Genomic DNA, 22,527 nt, shown 5'->3' on the forward strand with positions numbered 1-22,527 from the left:
TGCCCGGAACACCCTAAGCGAGACCAAAATCCAAAATTTACACCCCTAAGCGAGACGACGAGCATCTCTGTCTGTTTCATACGGGTGTGCCCCCCCCCCCCCCCCCCTCAGTCTTCCGGGTTGATAATTAATAGTTTATGGATTTTCAGCACTTCGGTATACAACGCAGTGCAAGTTAAACTTACTTTACGAGAAACTAATACATTTTGTAACAACTGTAACGATTATGCATTCTTACGACAATCCAATACTGTGAATGTAATTTAGTTTATTTAATACAGTCAATTTATGTTCCCTTTTGCGTCGTCCAGTCTTTGTTCTAGTGTTAGAACCAGAAATTCAAGTTATCGGGGTAAATTTTGATCAAGAGAAACGAAATTTAGTTCAAGTTAGCGGGGTTTTCGAGTTATCCGAGTTCGAGTTAACCGAGTAAAAATGACTGAAAAGTTGGGACAAATTCAAGGGAATTGAGACTCAGTTCGAGTTAGCGGGGGAGTTCGAGTTATCCCAGTTCGAGTTACCGGGGTTTTCCTGAATTTCAATTATCTTCCGTTTTTCCGTTTTGCCAGTGGGGTGCGATGCCAGTGGGATGCAATTACACATTTCCTGATCGTTGTCGTCGTTATTCGGCGTTATGTATCAAAGGGTAAAGGGTAATTTGAGCGCCTTTGGATAGTTATCAGTGTGCAAAGCGACATTAACATCTAAATTATCCTATTCTTAAATGGTGGTCTCTGTTACACGCTACACAGCTGAAGCGCCAGGTGTGGTACTTGCGGATGAACCGCATCTCTCTGTTTCACTGTCTCTTCACCTTCCACGCACAGCTCAGGTCACTCCAGATGTCATCATTTTCGGTAGCAGTAGTTTTCCAGCACTTACGCAGAAAAAGCTTAAAAAGGTCTACAGACCTCCTCGTCTTACATCTACAAGCGTCCTTTGAAGCCGCCAAGATGACTGATTATAGGTAAATTAGTCCAAAAATTAAGGGCAATGCATGCAACAAATGGAATTTGAAGAAGTATTAGTCAACTTATTAAACACAATTTTTAGGCGCCTTATGATCTGAACTGACAAAATAATTTTGTTGTTAAAGGAAACTGAAGTCACCCTTTGTTATATTTGAGAACTCACCGATCGTAAACTTGCTACAAATACTCATTTACGTTCATCTTGTCTCGCCAAGCATACAAAGGTTTGAAGAGGTAATACCATGTACAAGCAGAGGATTTCGTTTTTCGTGTTCGTTTTTGCGTTGCTGCTGATTAACCAGGTCCGCTTCGCAAGGTCGTTTCAACGGACGCCTCCTTTTGGTAAAAGAGGCTCTACCTATCGTAGATTCGTAAAGGTGTGTAATAACTGTTGCCTTTCTACTAAACAGATTTTCATTTTTCTTAGCTTGTAATATTGTATCATTTATGTTTTTTGTTTTATTCGACTCTATTTTATATCAAATACTGAGCACAACGTTATGTCCAGATATTTTGTCCAATGTGTTTAATATTGCTACATCTACTAAGGGTAGAGCAAAACTGTAGAATATCTTGTCCAAGGCACGGAAACAACATGATGAGATGGCGAACAACCTCCAACGATTCGCTACGAACCAGAAAACAACTGTGCCTACTAATAAATCTTTCCAACTTGAATTTTGTTTTGTAGGGTTGTTGGCCGTTTGAAAATTTTGAAATTTGAAGCAAAACACGATATGATACAGTGTATGTTCTTTATATCCCTGCAGAATGAAGATACTGGAAATGTCGGTGGTTACGACGAAAGCCCTCGTATTGAGAGAGAAATGTTTCGTCAAGACGAGGTAAGAGGAAATTGTTACTTTAGTAGAGGGATGAACATGCCTAGATGCTATCGACTGAGACTTGGCTCAGTAGTAGGCACAGAGGAATAGCGTGAGATCTATAGTTTTGATATATGGCTGGAGGATAATCAACAGCTGTCCTGCACTGAAAATATTTTATCCACAGTGTTCCCTTCTCGGTCTACATTAACATCATTTTAATTAACATTTTTGCTGGTTTCAAGAAGATGTCAGTCTGTGTGAAAGTTGTTGCGAAACTAGTAACAAATTGATCAAATTCGTGTACGTCAAATTCATTATTTAAAATTTCAATTAGCGTTCCTCTTTGGCGCTTGAGGTTGTTTTCTTAATTCTAACCAAGAAGGTGCAACAGTGCATCGAAACAAGTTTTATTGCTAAGACAAATGCGGTACTGCGAAAGTGAATACGACATGCAATGATTCCAAGCTGATACTGTTTGAAAATGATTTTCTTGAAAAGAAGTTAAACACTTCACATACTTCGTATAAAAAAAACCCCCAAAACTTCAAAAACTTAAAGATAATTTATGTTTACACAAACGGGGTACGTAATATTTAATCCCAACGAATGCAAATAAATCTTAGTTAGGCAAAACTCTGGGACTGAAATCTGAATTTTCTTTTCTCTTACTTTTTATTCCCCTTTTTACTAGCTTACGAGAAACTTCGTGTGATTTATAAAGCCGTGAAATAGTCATTTAATTACTAAATCCTTTGTAGTTTGCTTTCTTATGTCGTTCCCGTTTGGGTCCGATTTAGGGAATGACTACAAACATTCAGAGGTTTTACTAGCCGAAACATTTTCTATTTTGGATCAAGGAGAATAAAAAAGTCTTCATCTTGACCTTTTTTTTAAGTCTTGCAATCCAGTGTGGGACCCCGTAATGGAAGAAGCATCTCTGTGGCAAGTCCATGCCAATTGTCTGTTGATTTAGATCTTGTAAATAAATAAATAAATAAATAAATAAATAAATAAATAAATAAATAAATAAATAAATAAATAAATAAATTCACTGCACCATCTTAAGCACAGCACTGAATAAGGATGCGTGTTGTTGATTCCTTTCTAGTAGAAAGGAGATGGATATGGATGGCAGTGATTACCAACAGCGCCCCAATTTCCCAAGTAATGAATAGGTGAGTAGAGGATACCATGGAACAAGCTTACTGTTGTCATTTTTTGTGAGTTCTTCTGTCGTAGGTTTTCGTGAATTTAATACTAATAATATAACCTTCTAAAAAGAAGCATGGCATGTCTCGTGGTAAATTAAAGCCTTGGTTATTTAAAACATTTCTAGCCGAACGCACACAGCGCAGCGTCAATATAATCACACTGAAACTCATGGTATCATTCAGTGATAAATAGTTGTAGTGAAAAGTTGTACTCAGTAAATTGCATCACAGAAACTGTTTGAGTTGGGGATGACCTCCGGTCGTCGCACATATTCAAATTTCACTTTGACAAATCAGAGCCAGCCTTAGACGTGAGAGAACTGTGGCAAGTTTCAAACTGTGTTATTTTCAGACTGCAGACTGCAGGCCGCGGACTCAATGCTAGGGATAACATTAAGCGACCCCTAGGGAAGCTATGAGATCGTGGCATGATACGCTCAATCTATTGTTTATATCCACAAGGGACAGTCGCATATAACAAAACATATGCTTTAACAATTTTTGGTTTATTTTGTGTATTGAAATACCATCGCGTCGACGCTTTTAGGGTTAGTATAGAGCACAAGTTAGGGTTAATTTGTTTCCTGGGCTCTGCATATGTCACACACCCACAAATAGGTGGGTTTTGGTTTCTGAATATATAAGAATTTTTGTCTCTGAGTGCGAGAAAAATTTGGCTAGCATTTTTCTTAAAGGAATTAGTAAACTACTGGTTCTGTTAGTAAACTACTGTATATAGCGTTTTCATTCACGTGACTACCGGCCATATTGGTGTACTGAAACAAAAGAAACGCATAAAAATAGAGTTCAATACCCAGAGGTTTAGTTTGGGACACCAACATGGCCGTTTGGGACAACAACATGGCCGCCGTGACGTCATGTGAAAACAATCTATAGTTTTAGCAACTAGAGTTTGGGGCTTGTAAAATGACTTTAAAAATGACGATAATAAATAAATTAATTAATTAATTAAAAACAAAAATAACTAAATACAGTCACTCTGTCTGAATTTTGACAAATATCATTTCAAAACGTCGTCACACGATACTGAAAGAAAACAGAATTTCCGTCTTTGTTCAAACTTCTATGACTTCTATTAAACTTGTGTGAATTTCTAAAAACTAAAAAGTGGCGTTGGTTGTCTCAGAAGTATTCCTAAATAGTTCTTACGTTTTTTTTTGTTCTAGATTTAAAACCGCAGTCATCAAGAGTGACTTCTCAGAAGCAGACACATGACGATTAACGGATGTAGTGTGTTACAAAGTTAACTTTCATGGGAAAATATAATATTTTCTCTTTTCATTAGATAATGTTGCTTTAATAAACCTCTGTTTTGGCTTGCAGTTATTTGCGTCTGGTTTCCCTAAAGTCTGTTTCAAATAATAACGAAAAAAGAGTGTAAAATTTTACAGCTCGATGGTGGAAACGAGAAAGGGAAAATGGTGAATCGAGCCCAGTACCTCCCGTCCACCGGTAAGAAGACTGGGTTCGATTCCTGACAAGCGTGCTTGACATGAACATTCACCTTTCCCATTTTACTGCCGAGATTAACTTTCACAAATCTTCTCTATTTACCATCATGGCAGTAAGTTCCCAACCGTGTTGGTCCTAACAGTACGCAGGACAGGTGTCACGTGTGAGTTAACGTGTGAAAGCAAGATGTAACGTACTATGTAAAAATATTGTTCACCGGCGAGGATATTCCCTGCGTCTTTGTTTCATGTCACATGTGAAATTTAGTTCGCCACCAGTCTCCCAGCAGCTCAGCGATTTGAACATCCGAACGATTAAGGTGGCTTAGTACATTTTTCTGGGGTGAAAGAAGGCCTTGAATCGGAGTTTTCTTGGATTTTTTTTAGCACAATAAATACAATATAGATAATTTTGAATCAGAAATAAAATAAATTTGAAATGCTCAAAAAGGGTGCAATACAGTGTAGCGAGTCTTAAGTGGGGGCCTGGGAACTACACCTTTTAGAGTCGTCTGGCTCTGAATCTACCGGTACGACCCCAGTTCAAAATTTCAGGATTTGGAAAGTGGGCAAAATAAGTATTTACAGGGAACAACAAGAAATTCTGTCAGGTTAAAATTTGGGAAATGACAAATTTGGGAAATTTTTTGTCTTATCAGTGAAAATTCCTGAAAAAATTTCTGACAGATTTTCTTAAAAAAATGTTCACGTTTCCGTTTTAGTGTTTTCTGCCGACAGCAAAAATTTGAATGTAGGTTGTGCGGCTAGATTTGGAGAAATTAAACGAGAAATTAAAATATGGTTCTCGCGACCTACGGTGAGAAAGCCATTGCGCATGCTTCTTTTAGGGAAAACCCGGGTCTCGTAATCGCGTTTTATTGCTACGGATTAATAAAGCCAACATTCTAGAAAGCTGAATTCAGTCGAAGTTTTTAAAAGGATCGTGTTTTAGAGGATGTTAATGAAGCTATGGATTTGACAGTAATGATGATTCATACAAAAAAAAAAAAAAAAAAAAAAGAAAGAAAGAAAAAAAGGAAAAGAAAAATTCGCGGTGACAGTGAAATTTCAATAGGTGAATCATTCGGTGAAACATTTTCATTATCTTCACCCAAATTGGACGCGGACGGCTAATATATTTTTTAAAACTTTGGCCCTTCATGCCTAAGGTTTCGTTGAAGATTCACAGCGGAACTTAGCCAGCTGGTCCATTTTACGATTAATGCTTAACTAAATGGAAATCAACTGAGTTCCTTAGTTTTCGCATTGGGTAGGAAACCTCGAAAAACTCAAGTAACACATATCACAAAAACTTCTTGTACAAAGGTTAATATATTTCGATTATGATCTTGTCTACCAAATCTTTGCTTTTCTCATCGGAATAACTGGTTTATCAATATATTTGGGAAGGAACGTGGTATGAGATACTTATGCAATGCTTCTCGTGGTAGATCGTCAATATCCCAGCCGTGGTTCGTGTATATGCTTTTTAATCAGGTCATCCTTGGGAAATTTTACGGTATAACATTCGATAAGTCGAATGCATTGCATGAAAACTGGTATCTATCCGGCGGGTAATTATAAGGGCACAACATAACAAATACATGGATTGAATACGAGACCATTCGACTCAACTGTATTCTCGGTTCACATGCATTTACTCACTTAAACTGAGTCAATATTTAAAATTACAAAGAAACGTTCTTCGGGAAAACACTTTTGTGCAATTGTTTTCATTTATCTGGTTTAGAAGTTTCAACGCGGGGCACGCCATACGGGGCGATGTAATAACATATAGCACAAAATGGACCTTAAAACGTTTCCTAATTATGTTGATCATAATTAACGTTATGCACAGACAAGAGATAATTTGGGCGGCTTTTGATAATAGTTAGTTGCCTGATTAGCGTCTGTCTCGGCTGAATCAGCCAATCCTGGGACATCGATCACTCTTACAAGCTGATGACGGGGAAGACAGCTAGGCTAAGTGAGCTGAGCAAACGTTACTCAAAGTGTGCAGCTGGCGCTCTTTCTTCCACTGTCTGCTCTTTTTTCCCACATCAACGATCTTTTCTCCTCGGCCCTTAAATCTCTCTTCCTATACATCCGGCCTCCAAATCGCCATAAATGTCCGTAGCATTGCTTTCCCAGTAACCTGCACGGATGTACGCAGTTTTCTTACCAATTTCTGCAAGCGGTTGTTTGCCGCAGGAATAAATTACACAGAAAGTTAAAATGAACTCACGGCTACAGATAAGCTTTAGTGTTAAAAATTGAAAAACAAAATTATAGGAAAGTAACTTGGAGAAACTGAGTGAGTTAGCTTATTTGATACGTTTGTGGTATCATTTTGACATGTTTTTACATGTTGTTGTTACAAGTGTAGATAACATGTTATTTAGAGAACTATAATTCATGTTCTTCATGCACCTGTCACTGTGATGCCCTTTCCCCCGTGTTTAGCGTTTTAGGAAAATCAATTATATTTCATTTATCTTCCGTTTGCTCCGTCTTGCCAGTGGGTTGCGCCGATGCCAGTGGGATGCGATTACACAATTCCTGATCGTTGTCATCATTATTCGGCGCTATGTATCAAAGGATAATTTGAGCGCCTTTGGATAGTTATCAGTGTGCAAAGCGACATTTCCATCTAAATTATCCGATCCTATAATGGTGGTCTCTGTTACAAGGTACACAGCTGAGGCGCCAGGTGTGGTACTTTCGGATGAACCATCTCTCTGTTTCACTGTCTCTTCACCTTCCATGTACAGCTCAGATCACTACTTCTGGGCCTTCAGTATTGTACAGCCTATCTCTAGATATCATCATTTTCGGCAGCAGTGGTTTTCTAGCGTTTACGCAGAAGAAGCTTAAAAAGGTCTATAGACCTCCTCGTCTCACATCTACAAGCGTCCTTTGAAGCCGCCAAGATCACTGATTATAGGTAAATTAGTCCAAAAATTAAGGGCAATGCATGCAACAATTGGAAATTGAAGATGTATTAGTCAACTTATTAAACACAATTTTTAGGCGCCTTATGATCTGAACTGACAAAATAATTTTGTTGTTAAAGGAAACTGAAGTCACCCTTTGTTATATTTGAGAACTCACCGATCGTAAACTTGCTACAAATACTCATTTACGTTCATCTTGTCTCGCCAAGCATACAAAGGTTTGAAGAGGTAATACCATGTACAAGCAGAGGATTTCGTTTTTCGTGTTCGTTTTTGCGTTGCTGCTGATTAACCAGGTCAGCTTCGCAAGGGGGTCGTTTCGACAGATGCCTCCTGTTGGTAAAAGAGGCTCTACCTATCGTAGATTCGTAAAGGTGTGTAATAACTGTTGCCTTTCTACTAAACAGATTTTCATTTTTTTAGCTTGTAATATTGTATCATTTATGTTTTTTGTTTTATTCGACTCTATTTTATATCAAATACTGAGCACAACGTTATGTCCAGATATTTTGTCCAATGTGTTTAATATTGCTATATCTACTAAGGGGTAGAGCAAAAATGTAGAACATCTTGTCCAAGGCTCGGAAATAACATGATGAGATGGCGACCAACCTCCAACGATTCGCTACGAACCAGAAAACAACTGTGCCTACTAATAAATCTTTCCAACTTGAATTTTGTTTTGTAGGGTTGTTGGCCGTTTGAAAATTTTGAAATTTGAAGCAAAAGACGATATGATACAGTGTATGTTCTTTATATCCCTGCAGAATGAAGATACTGGAAATGTCGGTGATAATGACGAAAGCCCTCGTATTGAGAGAGAAATGTTTCGTCAAGACGAGGTAAGAGGGAATTGTTACTTTAGTAGAGGGATGAACATGCCTAGATGCTATCGACTGAGACTTGGCTCAGTAGTAGGCGCAGAAGTATAGCATGAGATCTATAGTTTTGATATATGGCTGGAGGATAATCAACAGCTGTCCTGCACTGAAAATATTTTATCTACAGTGTTCCCTTCTCGGTCTACATTAACACCATTTTAATTAACATTTTTGCTGGTTTCAAGAAGATGTCAGTGTGTGCGAAACTAACAAACTGATCAAATTCATGTTCGTTAAATTCATTATTTCAAATTTCAGTGAGCGTTCCTCTTTGACGCTTTAGATTGTTAGCTTAATTCTAACCAAGAAGGTGCAACAGTGCTTCGAAATTAGTTTTATTGCTAAGACAAATGCGGTACTGCGAAAGTGAATACGGCATGCAATGATTCCAAGCTGATACTGTTTGAAAATGATTTTCTTGAAAAGAAGTTAAACACTTCACATACTTCGTATAAAAAAAAAACCCAAAACTTCAAAAACTTAAAGATAATTTATGTTTACACAAACGGGGTACGTAATATTTAATCCCAACGAATGCAAATAAATCTTAGTTAGGCAAAACTCTGGGACTGAAATCTGAATTTTCTTTTCTCTTACTTTTTATTCCCCTTTTTACCAGCTTACGAGAAACTTCGTGTGATTTATAAAGCCGTGAAATAGTCATTTAATTATTAAATCCTTTGTTGTTTGCTTTCTTATGTCGTTCCCGTTTGGGTCCGATTTAGGGAATGACTACAAACATTCAGAGGTTTTACTAGCCGAAATATTTTCTATTTTGGATCAAGGAGAATAAAAAAGTCTTCATCTTGACCTTTTTTTTAAGTCTTGTAATCCAGTGTGGGACCCCGTAATGGAAGAAGCATCTCTGTGGCAAGTCCATGCCAATTGTCTGTTGATTTAGATCTTGTAAATAAATAAATAAATAAATAAATAAATAAATAAATAAATAAATTCACTGCACCATCTTAAGCACAGCACTGAATAAGGATGCTTGTTGTTGATTCCTTTCTAGTACAAAGGAGATGGATATGGATGGCAGTGATTACCAACAGCGCCCCAATTTCCCAAGTAATGAATAGGTGAGTAGAGGATACCATGGAACAAGCTTACTGTTGTCATTTTTTGTGAGTTCTTCTGTCGTAGGTTTTCGTGAATTTAATACTAATAATATAACCTTCTAAAAAGAAGCATGGCATGTCTCGTGGTAAATTAAAGCCTTGGTTATTTAAAACATTTCTAGCCGAACGCACACAGCGCAGCGTCAATATAATCACACTGAAACTCATGGTATCATTAAGTGATAAATAGTTGTAGTGAAAAGTTGTACTCAGTAAATTGCATCACAGAAACTGTTTGAGTTGGGGATGACCTCCGGTCGTCGCACATATTCAAATTTCACTTTGACAAATCAGAGCCAGCCTTAGACGTGAGAGAACTGTGGCAAGTTTCAAACTGTGTTATTTTCAGACTGCAGACTGCAGGCCGCGGACTCAATGCTAGGGATAACATTAAGCGACCCCTAGGGAAGCTATGAGATCGTGGCATGATACGCTCAATCTATTGTTTATATCCACAAGGGACAGTCGCATATAACAAAACATATGCTTTAACAATTTTTGGTTTATTTTGTGTATTGAAATACCATCGCGTCGACGCTTTTTGGAAGGTGTGTTGGAACAGTACTTGTGCATGTTTTATACGCCTCATTTAGGGTTAGTATAGACCACAAGTTAGGGTTAATTTGTTTCCTGGGCTCTGCATATGTCACACACCCACAAATAGGTGGGTTTTGGTTTCTGAATATATAAGAATTTTTGTCTCTGAGTGCGAGAAAAATTTGGCTAGCATTTTTCTTAAAGGAATTAGTAAACTACTGGTTCTGTTAGTAAACTACTGTATATAGCGTTTTCATTCACGTGACTACCGGCCATATTGGTGTACTGAAACAAAAGAAACGCATAAAAATAGAGTTCAATACCCAGAGGTTTAGTTTGGGACACCAACATGGCCGTTTGGGACAACAACATGGCCGCCGTGACGTCATGTGAAAACAATCTATAGTTTTAGCAACTAGAGTTTGGGGCTTGTAAAATGACTTTAAAAATGACGATAATAAATAAATAAATTAATTAATTAAAAACAAAAATAACTAAATACAGTCACTCTGTCTGAATTTTGACAAATATCATTTCAAAACGTCGTCACACGATACTGGAAGAAAACAGAATTTCCGTCTTTGTTCAAACTTCTATGACTTCTATTAAACTTGTGTGAATTTCTAAAAACTAAAAAGTGGCGTTGGTTGTCTCAGAAGTATTCCTAAATAGTTCTTACGTTTTTTTTTGTTCTAGATTTAAAACCGCAGTCATCAAGAGTGACTTCTCAGAAGCAGACACATGACGATTAACGGATGTAGTGTGCTACAAAGTTAACTTTCATGGGAAAATATAATATTTTCTCTTTTCATTAGATAATGTTGCTTTAATAAACCTCTCTTTTGAATTGCAGTTATTTGCGTCTGGTTTCCCTAAAGTCTGTTTCAAATAATAACGAAAAAAGAGTGTAAAATTTTACAGCTCGATGGTGGACACGAGAAAGGGAAAATGGTGAATCGAGCCCAGTACCTCCCGTCCGCCGGTAAGAAGACTGGGTTCGATTCCTGACAAGCGTGCTTGACATGAACATTCACCTTTCCCATTTTACTGTCGAGATTAACTTTCACAAATCTTCTCTATTTACCATCATGGCAGTAAGTTTCCAACAGTGTTGGTCCTAACAGTATGCAGGACAGGTGTCACGTGTGAGTTAACGTGTGAAAGCAAGATGTAACGTACTATGTAAAAATATTGTTCACCGGCGAGGATATTCCCTGCCGTCTTTGTTTCATGTCACATGTGAAATTGAGTTCGCCACCAGTCTCCCAGCAGCTCAGCGATTTGAACATCCGAACGATTAAGGTGGCTTAGTACATTTTTCTGGGGTGAAAGAAGGCCTTGAATCGGAGTTTTCTTGGATTTTTTTTAGCACAATAAATACAATATAGATAATTTTGAATCAGAAATAAAATAAATTTGAAATGCTCAAAAAGGGTGCAATACAGTGGAGCGAGTCTTAAGTGGGGGCCTGGGAACTACACCTTTTAGAGTCATCTACCGGTACGACCCCAGTTCAAAATTTCAGGATTTGGAAAGTGGGCAAAATAAGTATTTACAGGGAACAACAAGAAATTCTGTCAGGTTAAAATTTGGGAAATGACAAATTTGGGAAATTTTTTGTCTTATCAGTGAAAATTCCTGAAAAAATTTCTGACAGATTTTCTTAAAAAAATGTTCACGTTTCCGTTTTAGTGTTTTCTGCCAACAGCAAAAATTTGAATGTAGGTTGTACGGCTAGATTTGGAGAAATTAAACGAGAAATTAAAATATGGTTCTCGCGACCTACGGTGAGAAAGCCATTGCGCATGCTTCTTTTAGGGGAAACTCGGGTCTTGTAATCAAACTCACTAAAACTGATTCTGATGTTTTCGAATTCCACCGAAAAGAACTCCTTTGTGACTAAAATGCTAGTCGTTTTATTACTTTATCGCGTTTTATTGCTACGAGTTAATAAAGGCAACATTCTAGAAAGCTTAATTCAGTCGAAGTTTTTACAAGGATCGTGTTTTAGAGGATGTTAATGAAGCTATGGATTTGACCGTAATGATGATTCATACAAAAAAAAAAAAAAAAAAGAAAGAAAGAAAGAAAAAAAGGAAAAGAAAAATTCGCGGTGACAGTGAAATTTCAATTGGTGAATCATTCGGTGAAACATTTTCATTATCTTCACCCAAATTGGACGCGGACGGCTAATATATTTTTTAAAACTTTGGCCCTTGATGCCTAAGGTTTCGTTGAAGATTCACAGCGGAACTTAGCCAGCTGGTCCATTTTACGATTAATGCTTAACTAAATGGAAATCAACTGAGTTCCTTAGTTTTCGCATTGGGTAGGAAACCTCGAAAAACTCAAGTAACACATATCACAAAAACTTCTTGTACAAAGGTTAATATATTTCGATCATGATCTTGTCTACCAAATCTTTGCTTTTCTCATCGGAATAACTGGTTTATCAATATATTTGGGAAGGAACGTGGTATGAGATACTTATGCAATGCTTCTCGTGGTAGATCGTCAATATCCCAGCCGTGGTTCGTGTATATGCTTTTTAATCAGGTCATCCTTGGGAAATTTTACGGTATAACATTCGATAATTCGAATGCATTGCATGAAAACTGGTATCTATCCGGCGGGTAATTATAAGGGCACAACATAACAAATACATGGATTGAATACGAGACCATTCGACTCAACTGTATTCTCGGTTCACATGCATTTACTCACTTAAACTGAGTCAATATTTAAAATTACAAAGAAACGCTCTTCGGGAAAACACTTTTGTGCAATTGTTTTCATTTATCTGGTTTAGAAGTTTCAACGCGGGGCACGCCATACGGGGCGATGTAATAACATATAGCACAAAATGGACCTTAAAACGTTTCCTAATTATGTTGATCATAATTAACGTTATGCACAGACAAGAGATAATTTGGGCGGCTTTTGATAATAGTTAGTTGCCTGATTAGCGTCTGTCTCGGCTGAATCAGCCAATCCTGTGACGTCTGTGTCTCTTACAAGCTGATGACGGGGAAGACAGCTAGGCTAAGTGAGCTGAGCAAACGTTACTCAAAGAGTGCAGCCGGCGTTCTTTTTTCCACTGTCTGCTCTTTTTTCCCACATCAACGATCTTTTCTCCTCGGCCCTTAAATCTCTCTTCCTATACATCCGGCCTCCAAATCGCCATAAATGTCCGTAGCATTGCTTTCCCAGTAACCTGCACGGATGTACGCAGTTTTCTTACCAATTTCTGCAAGCGGTTGTTTGCCGCAGGAATAAATTACACAGAAAGTTAAAATGAACTCACGGCTACAGATAAGCTTTGGTGTTAAAAATTGAAAAACAAAATTATAGGAAAGTAACTTGGAGAAAACTGAGTGAGTTAGCTTATTTGATACGTTTGTGGTATCATTTTGACATGATTTTACATGTTGTTGTTACAAGTGTAGATAACATGTTATTTAGAGAACTATAATTCATGTTCTTCATGCACCTGTCACTGTGATGCCCTTTCCCCCGTGTCGTTTTAGGAAAATCAATTATATTTCAGTTATCTTCCGTTTGCTCCGTCTTGCCAGTGGGATTCGATACCAGTGGGATGCGATTACACATTTCCTGATCGTTGTCATCATTATTCGGCGCTATGTATCAAAGGATAATTTGAGCGCCTTTGGATAGTTATCAGTGTGCAAAGCGACATTTCCATCTAAATTATCCGATCCTATAATGGTGGTCTCTGTTACGCGCTACACAGCTGAAGCGCCAGGTGTGGTACTTGCGGATGAACTCATCCCTCTGTTTCACTGTCTCTTCACCTTCCACTACAGCTCAGATCACTACTTCTCCAGATATCATCATTTTCGGTAGCAGTAGTTTTCCAGCACTTACGCAGAAAAAGCTTAAAAAGGTCTACAGACCTCCTCGTCTTACATCTACAAGCGTCCTTTGAAGCCGCCAAGATCACTGATTATAGGTAACTGAAGTCACCCTTTGTTATATTTGAGAACTCACCGATCGTAAAATTGCTACAAATACTCATTTACGTTCATCTTGTCTCGCCAAGCATACAAAGGTTTGAAGAGGTAATACCATGTACAAGCAGAGGATTTCGTTTTTCGTGTTCGTTTTTGCGTTGCTGCTGATTAACCAGGTCAGCTTCGCAAGCGGGTCGTTTCGACAGATGCCTCCTGTTGGTAAAAGAGGCTCTACCTATCGTAGATTCGTAAAGGTGTGTAATAACTGTTGCCTTTCTACTAAACAGATTTTCATTTTTCTTAGCTTGTAATATTGTATCATTTATGTTTTTAGTTTTATTCGACTCTATTTTATATCAAATACTGAGCACAACGTTATGTCCAGATATTTTGTCCAATGTGTTTAATATTGCTACATCTACTAAGGGGTAGAGCAAAAATGTAGAATATCTTGTCCAAGGCTCGGAAACAACATGATGAGATGGCGACCAACCTCCAACGATTTGTTACGAACCAGAAAACAACTGTGCCTACTAATAAATCTTTCCAACTTGAATTTTGTTTTGTAGGGTTGTTGGCCGTTTGAAAATTTTGAAATTTGAAGCAAAAGACGATATGATACAGTGTATGTTCTTTATATCCCTGCAGAATGAAGATACTGGAAATGTCGGTGATAATGACGAAAGCCCTCGTATTGAGAGAGAAATGTTTCGTCAAGACGAGGTAAGAGGAAATTGTTACTTTAGTAGAGGGATGAACATGCCTAGCTGCTATCGACTGAGACTTGGCTCGGTAGTAGGCACAGAGGAATAGCGTGAGATCTATAGTTTTGATATATGGCTGGAGGATAATCAACCGCTGTCCTGCACTGAAAATATTTTATCCACAGTGTTCCCTTCTCGGTCTACATTAACATCATTTTAATTAACATTTTTGCTGGTTTCAAGAAGATGTCAGTCTGTGTGAAAGTTGTTGCGAATCTAGTAACAAATTGATCAAATTCGTGTACGTCAAATTCATTATTTAAAATTTCAATTAGCGTTCCTCTTTGGCGCTTGAGGTTGTTTTCTTAATTCTAACCAAGAAGGTGCAACAGTGCATCGAAACAAGTTTTATTGCTAAGACAAATGCGGTACTGCGAAAGTGAATACGACATGCAATGATTCCAAGCTGATACTGTTTGAAAATGATTTTCTTGAAAAGAAGTTAAACACTTCACATACTTCGTATAAAAAAAACCCCCCAAGACTTCAAAAACTTAAAGATAATTTGTGTTTAAACAAACGGGGTACGTAATATTTAATCCCAATGAATGCAAATCAACCTTCGTTAGGCAAAACTCTGGGACTGAAATCTGAATTTTCTTTTCTCTTACTTTTTATTCCCCTTTTTACCAGCTTACGAGAAACTTCGAGTGATTTATAAAGGCCGTGAAATAGTCATTTAATTACTAAATCCTTTGTAGTTTGCTTTCTTATGTCGTTCCCGTTTGGGTCCGATTTAGGGAATGACTACAAACATTCAGAGGTTTTACTAGCCGAAACATTTTCTATTTTGGATCAAGGAGAATAAAAACGTCTTCATCTTGACCTTTTTTTAAGTCTTGCAATCCAGTGTGGGACCCCGTAATGGAAGAAGCATCTCTGTGGCAAGTCCATGCCAATTGTCTGTTGATTTAGATCTTGTAAATAAATAAATAAATAAATAAATAAATAAATAAATAAATAAATAAATAAATTCACTGCACCATCTTAAGCACAGCGCTGAATAAGGATGCGTGTTGTTGATTCCTTTCTAGTAGAAAGGAGATGGATATGGATGGCAGTGATTACCAACAGCGCCCCAATTTCCCAAGTAATGAATAGGTGAGTAGAGGATACCATGGAACAAGCTTACTGTTGTCATTTTTTGTGAGTTCTTCTGTCGTAGGTTTTCGTGAATTTAATACTAATAATATAACCTTCTAAAAAGAAGCATGGCATGTCTCGTGGTAAATTAAAGCCTTGGTTATTTAAAACATTTTTAGCCGAACGCACACAGCGTCAATATGATCACACTGAAACTTATGGTATCATTAAGTGATAAATAGTTGTAGTGAAAAGTTGTACTCAGTAAATTGCATCACAGAAACTGTTTGAGTTGGGGATGACCTCCGGTCGTCGCACATATTCAAATTTCACTTTGACAAATCAGAGCCAGCCTTAGACGTGAGAGAACTGTGGCAAGTTTCAAACTGTGTTATTTTCAGACTGCAGACTGCAGGCCGCGGACTCAATGCTAGGGATAACATTAAGCGACCCCTAGGGAAGCTATGAGATCGTGGCATGATACGCTCAATCTATTGTTTATATCCACAAGGACAGTCGCATATAACAAAACATATGCTTTAACAATTTTTGGTTTATTTTGTGTATTGAAATACCATCGCGTCGACGCTTTTTGGAAGGTGTGTTGGAACAGTACTTGTGCATGTTTTATACGCCTCATTTAGGGTTAGTATAGACCACAAGTTAGGGTTAATTTGTTTCCTGGGCTCTGCATATGTCACACACCCACAAATAGGTGGGTTTTGGTTCCTGAATATATAAGAATTTTTGTCTCTGAGTGCGAGAAAAATTTGGCTAGCATTTTTCTTAAAGGAATTAGTAAACTACTGGTTCTGTTAGTAAACTACTGTATATAGCGTTTTCATTCACGTGACTACCGGCCATGTTGGTGTACTGAAACAAAAGAAACGCATAAAAATAGAGTTTAATACCCAGAGGTTTAGTTTGGGACACCAACATGGCCGTTTGGGACAACAACATGGCCGCCGTGACGTCATGTGAAAACAATCTATAGTTTTAGCAACTAGAGTTTGGGGCTTGTAAAATGACTTTAAAAATGACGATAATAAAAAATAAATAAATAAATTAAAAACAAAAACAACTAAATACAGTCACTCTGTCTGAATTTTGACAAATATCATTTCAAAACGTCGTCACACGATACTGGAAGAAAACAGAATTTCCGTCTTTGTTCAAACTTCTATGACTTCTATTAAACTTGTGTGAATTTCTAAAAACTAAAAAGTGGCGTTGGTTGTCTCAGAAGTATTCCTAAATAGTTCTTACGTTTTTTTTGTTCTAGATTTAAAACCGCAGTCGTCAAGAGTGACTTCTCAGAAGCAGACACATGACGATTAACGGATGTAGTGTTTTACAAAGTTAACTTTCATGGGAAAATATAATATTTTCTCTTTTCATTAGATAATGTTGCTTTAATAAACCTCTGTTTTGGCTTGCAGTTATTTGCGTCTGGTTTCCCTAAAGTCTGTTTCAAATAATAACGAAAAAAGAGTGTAAAATTTTACAGCTCGATGGTGGAAACGAGAAAGGAAAAATGGTGAATCGAGCCCAGTACCTCCCGTCCACCGGTAAGAAGACTGGGTTCGATTCCTGACAAGCGTGCTTGACTTCAGAGCGGAAAAACGTTCTGCGCAATTTTTTTGCGCATATCCGTTCGCGGGCGCAAGTAAACTGAAAACGCTGCTGTTCGATTCTGTTGGCTACGGCTTTTGTGGTAAATCTACGTTGTGACCAATTTCATCGAAAATACTATAAAATCGGACGGGGCATTTTACCAACACCGTGTAAGGACAAGAACGAAAACTGGACTTGCGGCACAGGTTCCGATACATGACTATAAACACAGCAAAGGGACACTTCTGGTAACTATATGCTACCCGAGCTTCATCTCTATTTAGTTCTCTATGTTCCTCAGTACAAGACAATTCATATTTGGCCTCAGCACAACTGAAATTGAAATAAAATTCTATTTAAAAAATTGTAGCTGGTCAACCTCTGCTCTCTGGATGCATCTTTTTTTCGCTTCTAAAACAAAATTGCGCGACGAGTGAATGATGCCAAGAGTGCGACCACTGAAGGCTTTGTGAACTTTGTGAAACAAATTCAAATTCCCCGCTGATCACAGTGACAAAAGGGATTATTTAGGAAGTTTTCCTGTCTTCCGTTGACCTGTGCAGATCAATATTGTTACACATCAGTTGTGTAACTGACCTGAGCTGAGCCTACTAAATAGATGTACACAAACCGTGTCAAAACAAACTTTTTTATTGTGCTTATCATGATCAACTTTTAGCTATTTACACTGGACCGCAAGCAGCGAAAGCTAATCGAGGCGGGCAGTGAAAGACAAAAAGAAATATACAATATATCGAAGAGACATAAACTAAACTAAAGAAAAAAAGGTAGTAAAATATACTAAGAGATCGAAAGTAACGCAGCGCACGAAATTGTTCCCTCGACACCGATAATTAAATCCTTGCGAAAAAAAACTAAAAATCCACTTTGGCAAACAATGATATACTTTGGCAAACTCAGTAATTAACAATTAACTATCTTCCTACCCACGGTTGAAATCTCGACCTTAAATATTCAGGAGTTTGCTTAGATAGTCGCTTTTTGTAAAAAGGTCCATGACAGTAACAGAGCCGTGGAGGTGATTTCTTTACATGCCGTGGGAACATCGAGCGCTTGAAAATCTCTTTTAAAGTTTAAGAAGCCATAAGAAAATTGAACCACAGCAAGGTTACATCTGCAGCTATCTTCTTGTGTGGGATAATTATCGCTACTTACCGTGATATCTGCGGTAGTATAGTAAATTTCGAAAATTAGAAAATTAAAATTGCCGCCATTTTTGAAACTTTTGGTGCCCAGCGCCCACGCAGAGTTCGCGCATGCTTTTTGCGTTTTTCCGCTCTGAAGTGCTTGGTATGAACATTCACCTTTCCCATTTTACTGCCGAGATTAACTTTCACAAATCTTCTCTATTTACCATCATGGCAGTAAGTTTCCAACAGTGTTGGTCCTAACAGCATGCAGGACGGGTGTCACGTGTGAGTTAACGTGTGAAAGCAAGATGTAACGTACTATGTAAAAATATTGTTCACCGGCGAGGATATTCCCTGCGTCTTTGTTTCATGTCACATGTGAAATTGAGCTCGCCACCAGTCTCCCAGCAGCTCAGCGATTTGAACATCCGAACGATTAAGGTGGCTTAGTACATTTTTCTGGGGTGAAAGAAGGCCTTGAATCGGAGTTTTCTTGGATTTTTGTTAGCACAATAAATACAATATAGATAATTTTGAATCAGAAATAAAATAAATTTGAAATGCTCAAAAAGGGTGCAATACAGTGGAGCGAGTCTTAAGTGGGGGCCTGGGAACTACACCTTTTAGAGTCGTCTGGCTCTGAATCTACCGGTACGACCCCAGTTCAAAATTTCAGGATTTGGAAAGTGGGCAAAATAAGTATTTACAGGGAACAACAAGAAATTCTGTCAGGTTAAAATTTGGGAAATGACAAATTTGGGAAATTTTTTGTCTTATCAGTGAAAATTCCTGAAAAAATTTCTGACAGATTTTCTTAAAAAAAATGTTCACGTTTCCGTTTTAGTGTTTTCTGCCAACAGCAAAAGTTTAAATGTAGGTTGTACGGCTAGATTTGGAGAAATTAAACGAGAAATTAAAATATGGTTTTCGCGACCTACGGTGAGAAAGTCATTGCGCATGCTTCTTTTAGGGAAAACCCGGGTCTCGTAATCAAACTCACTAAAACTGATTCTGATGTTTTCGAATTCCACCAAAAAGAACTCCCTTGTGACTAAATGCTAGTCGTTTTATTACTTTATCGCGTTTTATTGCTACGGATTAATAAAGCCAACATTCTAGAAAGCTGAATTCAGTCGAAGTTTTTAAAAGGATCGTGTTTTAGAGGATGTTAATGAAGCTATGGATTTGACAGTAATGATGATTCATACAAAAAAAAAAAAAAAAAAAAGAAAGAAAGAAAGAAAAAAAGGAAAAGAAAAATTCGCGGTGACAGTGAAATTTCAATAGGCGAATCATTCGGTGAAACATTTTCATTATCTTCACCCAAATTGGACGCGGACGGCTAATATATTTTTTAAAACTTTGGCCCTTGATGCCTAAGGTTTCGTTGAAGATTCACAGCGGAACTTAGCCAGCTGGTCCATTTTACGATTAATGCTTAACTAAATGGAAATCAACTGAGTTCCTTAGTTTTCGCATTGGGTAGGAAACCTCGAAAAACTCAAGTAACACATATCACAAAAACTTCTTGTACAAAGGTTAATATATTTCGATCATGATCTTGTCTACCAAATCTTTGCTTTTCTCATCGGAATAACTGGTTTATCAATATATTTGGGAAGGAACGTGGTATGAGATACTTATGCAATGCTTCTCGTGGTAGATCGTCAATATCCCAGCCGTGGTTCGTGTATATGCTTTTTAATCAGGTCATCCTTGGGAAATTTTACGGTATAACATTCGATAATTCGAATGCATTGCATGAAAACTGGTATCTATCCGGCGGGTAATTATAAGGGCACAACATAACAAATACATGGATTGAATACGAGACCATTCGACTCAACTGTATTCTCGGTTCACATGCATTTACTCACTTAAACTGAGTCACTATTTAAAATTACAAAGAAACGTTCTTCGGGAAAACACTTTTGTGCAATTGTTTTCATTTATCTGGTTTAGAAGTTTCAACGCGGGGCACGCCATACGGGGCGATGTAATAACATATAGCACAAAATGGACCTTAAAACGTTTCCTAATTATGTTGATCATAATTAACGTTATGCACAGACAAGAGATAATTTGGGCGGCTTTTGATAATAGTTAGTTGCCTGATTAGCGTCTGTCTCGGCTGAATCAGCCAATCCTGTGACGTCTGTGTCTCTTACAAGCTGATGACGGGGAAGACAGCTAGGCTAAGTGAGCTGAGCAAACGTTACTCAAAGAGTGCAGCCGGCGTTCTTTTTTCCACTGTCTGCTCTTTTTTCCCACATCAACGATCTTTTCTCCTCGGCCCTTAAATCTCTCTTCCTATACATCCGGCCTCCAAATCGCCATAAATGTCCGTAGCATTGCTTTCCCAGTAACCTGCACGGATGTACGCAGTTTTCTTACCAATTTCTGCAAGCGGTTGTTTGCCGCAGGAATAAATTACACAGAAAGTTAAAATGAACTCACGGCTACAGATAAGCTTTGGTGTTAAAAATTGAAAAACAAAATTATAGGAAAGTAACTTGGAGAAAACTGAGTGAGTTAGCTTATTTGATACGTTTGTGGTATCATTTTGACATGATTTTACATGTTGTTGTTACAAGTGTAGATAACATGTTATTTAGAGAACTATAATTCATGTTCTTCATGCACCTGTCACTGTGATGCCCTTTCCCCCGTGTCGTTTTAGGAAAATCAATTATATTTCAGTTATCTTCCGTTTGCTCCGTCTTGCCAGTGGGATTCGATACCAGTGGGATGCGATTACACATTTCCTGATCGTTGTCATCATTATTCGGCGCTATGTATCAAAGGATAATTTGAGCGCCTTTGGATAGTTATCAGTGTGCAAAGCGACATTTCCATCTAAATTATCCGATTCTATAATGGTGGTCTCTGTTACGCGCTACACAGCTGAAGCGCCAGGTGTGGTACTTGCGGATGAACTCATCCCTCTGTTTCACTGTCTCTTCACCTTCCACTACAGCTCAGATCACTACTTCTCCAGATATCATCATTTTCGGTAGCAGTAGTTTTCCAGCACTTACGCAGAAAAAGCTTAAAAAGGTCTACAGACCTCCTCGTCTTACATCTACAAGCGTCCTTTGAAGCCGCCAAGATCACTGATTATAGGTAAATTAGTCCAAAAATTAAGGGCAATGCATGCAACAAGTGGAATTTGAAGAAGTATTAGTCAACTTATTAAACACAACTTTTAGGCGCCTTATGATCTGAACTGACTAAATCATTTTGTTGTTAAAGGAAACTGAAGTCACCCTTTGTTATATTTGAGAACTCACCGATCGTAAACTTGCTACAAATACTCATTTACGTTCATCTTGTCTCGCCAAGCATACAAAGGTTTGAAGAGGTAATACCATGTACAAGCAGAGGATTTCGTTTTTCGTGTTCGTTTTTGCGTTGCTGCTGATTAACCAGGTCAGCTTCGCAAGGGGGTCGTTTCGACAGATGCCTCCTGTTGGTAAAAGAGGCTCTACCTATCGTAGATTCGTAAAGGTGTGTAATAACTGTTGCCTTTCTACTAAACAGATTTTCATTTTTCTTAGCTTGTAATATTGTATCATTTATGTTTTTAGTTTTATTCGACTCTATTTTATATCAAATACTGAGCACAACGTTATGTCCAGATATTTTGTCCAATGCGTTTAATATTGCTATATCTACTAAGGGGTAGAGCAAAAATGTAGAATATCTCGTCCAAGGCACGGAAACAACATGATGAGATAGCGACCAATCTCCAACGATTCGCTACGAACCAGAAAACAACTGTGCCTACTAATAAATCTTTCCAACTTGAATTTTGTTTTGTAGGGTTGTTGGCCGTTTGAAAATTTTGAAATTTGAGGAAAAAGACGATATGATACAGTGTATGTTCCTTATATCCCTGCAGAATGAAGATACTGGAGATGTCGGTTACTATGACGAAAGCCCTCGTATTGAGAAAGAAATGTTTCGTCAAGAC

The 22,527-nt window shown here is 37.8% G+C and overlaps 3 long non-coding RNA genes across 8 annotated transcripts in view; all 3 read left to right on the top strand.

Annotated features, from left to right (window-relative positions):
• Positions 1-871: 871 nt before the first annotated feature.
• LOC146481985 (uncharacterized) lies at positions 872-10,823 on the top strand. 6 transcript variants are annotated; one of them, XR_014864371.1, is made up of 4 exons: positions 872-1,348; positions 1,742-1,816; positions 2,914-2,973; positions 4,197-4,352. It is a non-coding gene; the product is annotated as an uncharacterized LOC146481985 (long non-coding RNA). The 6 variants fall into 6 exon arrangements; XR_014864373.1 differs by having other exon boundaries at positions 878-1,348; positions 2,910-2,973; XR_014864375.1 differs by having other exon boundaries at positions 956-1,348; positions 2,907-2,973.
• A 3,127-nt stretch (positions 10,824-13,950) lies between these two features.
• Positions 13,951-17,227, top strand: LOC146481986 (uncharacterized). The gene is made up of 4 exons (XR_014864235.1): positions 13,951-14,196; positions 14,591-14,665; positions 15,741-15,807; positions 17,072-17,227. It is a non-coding gene; the product is annotated as an uncharacterized LOC146481986 (long non-coding RNA).
• A 4,560-nt stretch (positions 17,228-21,787) lies between these two features.
• The window catches only part of LOC146481987 (uncharacterized), a 5,413-nt gene continuing 4,673 nt past the window's right edge, over positions 21,788-22,527 (top strand). Inside the window, exons 1-2 of the long non-coding RNA XR_014864234.1 lie at positions 21,788-22,061; positions 22,456-22,527. The exon at positions 22,456-22,527 is cut by the window's right edge and continues 3 nt beyond it. This is a non-coding gene — a long non-coding RNA (uncharacterized LOC146481987). The remainder of the gene's footprint in view (positions 22,062-22,455) is intronic.

This window comes from Pavona decussata, unplaced genomic scaffold, assembly GCF_977016875.1.
Source record: "Pavona decussata unplaced genomic scaffold, jaPavDecu1.1 SCAFFOLD_48, whole genome shotgun sequence".
Taxonomy (NCBI): Eukaryota; Metazoa; Cnidaria; class Anthozoa; order Scleractinia; family Agariciidae; genus Pavona; species Pavona decussata.